At 44.1% G+C, this 4,031-nt stretch overlaps 1 protein-coding gene across 1 annotated transcript in view; it reads right to left on the bottom strand.

Annotated features, from left to right (window-relative positions):
- LOC105005500 (cytochrome c oxidase subunit 6C) overlaps positions 1-550 on the bottom strand; it is a 9,966-nt gene extending 9,416 nt beyond the window's left edge. The window contains exon 1 of the mRNA XM_010863533.1: positions 420-550. The gene's annotated coding sequence lies outside the window, so the exon portion shown is untranslated. The remainder of the gene's footprint in view (positions 1-419) is intronic.
- Positions 551-4,031: the final 3,481 nt, after the last annotated feature.

Genomic DNA, 4,031 nt, shown 5'->3' with positions numbered 1-4,031 from the left:
TCCCAACCCCAACCCCAAGGCTACCACAAAGCCGACGGCGCCCCTCCCGCCCGGGGCCCGGAGGAGGGGGAAACCGCTCCCTTTCTGCAGGTGAAAACACCGGTACCGGACAGGTCAAAGGACGCCGCCAAGGTCACGCTCAACGCAGTGAGATACGCAACGGTCCCCGGGGCCGGGCCGGCTGCCTCCGAAGCCTGGCGGTTCCTCCAGGCCCCTCTCACGCCCCTCAGCAAACCCGGGGTCCCCGGGAGACCCTCCCCGAAGAGGCCGCAACGCCGGGAAGCTGGGGTCGACACGGGCCAGAGGTCCGAGGTTTCCCGACCCTAGAGATGGAGAGTAACGGCTAGAGAGGCAGACCGGCAGCGGGAGGCGGCAGGCGGGGTAATCCAAACAAGGGAGGAGGTAGGCACACGACTCACCTCAACCGCGATGTCCTCTCAGGCTGATGGAGAAATGGACGGCGTTTCCGCAGCGCGCAGGCGCCTAAATAGAGGGAACGGAGAGGGGACCCGGCTACGGTGGCCGAAAGAGTCCAAAAAGCCTCCGGCGCGCCTCCCGCTGGTCACAGCTGACGTTAACCAGGGTTTTCAGTCTCTTCCTTGGATAACTTTGGATTTATTTAGACTTTGACCTTCTGCGTCAGTTTCTTTAGTAAATTGGAGATACTGATCTTACTCATACACAGAGTTGATATGAACTGATTAAGGAATTCAAAGATTTTAAATGTGTGAATTTAAATAAATATATACCCTACAAATACAGCACAAATCTTCCTGGACATGCATGAATTGCTCCGACTATGTGCACAAACCAACATTTTCATTATGACTATCCTTATGCATATAGCCACTTGTTTGGGTAAACAGTGAACCAGACAGCCAAGTTCCAGAAGCTCACAGCTCAGCAAATGAGACAGGCATAAACAGAGTAATATCATGAATCCCAACCAGTGGATGCTGTAGTGGACAGCTGACCTAGCTGTTGCAGAAGCAATTACCCGCTTAGCAGAGTTGAACAAATTTTGATGGAAGTACTTGTGTGGACTTTTAGTAAGAGACTGGTGTTTTTAAAGGAAGACATCTGGAAGTTTATGGAAAGTAGTCTGTAAAGGTAAGACTCTTGTGCCTTAGGGGTGTCAGACTTGGTTTTTATTGAAATAACCTGAATTGGTACTGCATTATTGAAGTCAACTCAGCAAGTACTGTGAAGGATTTATAGGCTACATAATATTGATTCAACATATATGGATTGATACCAGGCTCTGCTATTAGGCAGATCATGAAGCAGGTCATGGAGTCTTTGTTCTCAGAGACTTGTTAACAGATGGTTCTGGGGAGTGAAACCTTTCAGTCATAATTGGTGGTTACTGAAGGTCAAAGTAGATTTGTACCTCAGCAACATTTTTCAGGCTACTTATTGTTGTCCCAAGACACAGACTAAACAAACCGAAATGTCAGAGTTTAGAGCAGAGAAAGGTTTATGGGCTTCCCAGGTGGTGGAGTGGTATAGAATCCATCTGCCAGTGCAGGAGACGCAGAAGACAGGGCTTTGATCCCTGCATCAGAAAGATCCTCTGGAGTGGGAAATGGCAACCCATTCTAGTATTCTTGCCTGGAAAATTCCATGGACAGAGGAGCCTGGCAAGCTACAGTTGAGGGGGTAGCAAAGAGTCAGACACGACTGAGCGACTAAGTGCACACACAAACAAGCAGAGAGAACAGGCCACCCACCCTCAAAAGACCTGAATTCCCTGATAGTTTGTGGGGAAGAGTTTTTAAGCGCAAACTTTACCATGAGGGCTGGAGATTGTGTGACTTTCTTGCAATTGGCTGGTGGTGAAAAAACCAAGCGGTGTCCGGGACTGGTGCGCAGCCTCGCGTTACCATCCTCCACCTGGGTGGGTGAGGGCCTTAGTTCCTGCAGAACTCAAAGACATACTGCTATGTATCTAGGAGTTGAGCAATCTGGGAGGTGAGTCTTAGTAAATACAGACCTTAATTAACAGAACTAGAATTTAATAGCCATTAAAATATAACCTTTTTCTCTCTAATATTACCCTCACTTTTACCACATACAACTAAATTGAGACTAATTTGCTTACAAATTAAGTCTGGTTAACTGATTACATAGGATTTTTACACTGGCTATATCGGAACTTTACATAAGGAGTCTTTGAACTTTTTATAGTCCTCTCAAGGCCAGGAAAGCCATGCCAAGGGCTGGATGAATTTCTTTCTTCTAGAGGTCCCTCAAATATATAGATTCCTGCACCTTCCAGGAAGCAGCCTTTCTTGTTTGCCTGATAAGGCTGTTCAGAACCTAAGAACTTCTGATTTCTGAATGAATCAGGTAGAGAGAAAAGATAAGTGTTTCAATTCTACTCATAGAGATGTAATTTACCAAATTGCTTTTAAATCATAATTAGCATGAGGGGAAGAGTTTCCTTATATCTGGAAAACACAGATCAAAACCAAAAATATTCCAGACAAAAAAGCATGAAAATTAATATAACCATATTTACCAGTTCACTCAACAAGCAATTCTTTTGTTAATAGTTTTATGACACCATCAGATTTTCCATTAGGATTCTTTCATTTCTTACCAAATTCAGCAGTATGATCTGAAAGTTATCAGAAACATGTACTTGTCCCAAAGTCCTTACTATGAATCTTCTGGAAGATGAAGCACTTTTGCAAAAGTATCAGAATACAACAACAACTGTCTGTACATGACAAAGGACTTTAAAATGCACAAATACCTGACAAAGTAATTGACAAAGATCATTTTTTACTGCTGTGACACACAATATTTTAAGATAATAACTAGACTAATGACTGATAATATTAGTGGATAGGGTAAGGGGTCCCTGGAGAAAAAAAAGAATCAGCTATAGCTTTTCTTTTCAGTTATTATTTTTAAATTATGTATTTTTTTATTTTTGCCCGCATCAGCCCTTAGTTGCAGCAGGCATGATCTTTTGTTGTGGTGCAGGGGCTCCTTGCTGCAGTGCGCAGGCTTTTCCCTAGTTCAGGCATGCGGGCCCAGCAGTTGCGGTGTGTAGGCCCAGTTGCCTGAGGCATGTGGGATCCTAATTTCTCCAATTATGGGAACACATACTGGCTATTTATGAAATTAACAAATTATTGTAAAATCTCTTCTTTAGAATGAAAGTGACTTACAGTTTAGAAGTACATACTGAAATATTTCTCAATCAAATGGCTCGATGATGATTATTTCCTTCAATATAATACAAATGGGGCTGGCAGGCAGGTAGAGAAAAGTGGCGGGGATGTTGACTAGGGGAGAAATAATCGGAGGTTAGCAAATGGTTTCTATGAAGAGCCAGGTAGTGGCTGTGGGCCAACGTCTTTGTTGACAGTATCCAACTATCCTGTTAAGTCCCTCAGTCATGTCTGACTCTTTGCGACCCCGTGGACTATAGCCTACCAGGTTCCTCCATCCATGGGATTTTCCAGGCAAAAATATTGCAAAGGGTTGCCATTTCCTTCTCCAGATCTTCCCAACCCAGGGATTGAACCCAGGTCTCCTGCATCGTAGGCAGACACTTTACTGTCTGAGCCACCAGGGAAGATCCAATGTGACTGCAGCCACAGGCAAAATATCAGTATAAAGGAATGAATTTGACTGTGTTCCAATAAAACTTTATTTATAAAAACAGCTAGTGGGCTAGGCTTGGCCCTTAGGCCAGAACTTGCTGACCCCCTGGTCAAATAGGCATTACTGTGGCTGGATCATGGTTACACAGTATTTCATCATACTATTCTGTCTACTTTTGCACATGTTTGATGTTTTTCCTCAATAAAATATTTGCAACAAATGAATATCTTTAGCATTATATACAAGTTTCAGACTACTCTTCAGCCTTGGTATTATTCTTGGAGGTGATTGATACCTTTCGTTTTCCTTTTTGTATCAGATCAGATCAGTCGCTCAGTCGTGTTCCACTCTTTGCGACCCCATGAATCGCAGCACGCCAGGCCTCCCTGTCCATCACCAACTCCTGGAGTTCA

Source organism: Bison bison, unplaced genomic scaffold (assembly GCF_000754665.1).
Source record: "Bison bison bison isolate TAMUID 2011002044 unplaced genomic scaffold, Bison_UMD1.0 scf7180017864491, whole genome shotgun sequence".
NCBI classification, from domain to species: domain Eukaryota; kingdom Metazoa; phylum Chordata; class Mammalia; order Artiodactyla; family Bovidae; genus Bison; species Bison bison.
The sequence above is the reverse complement of the archived record's forward strand: the minus strand, read 5'-3'. Positions and strand labels throughout refer to the sequence as shown.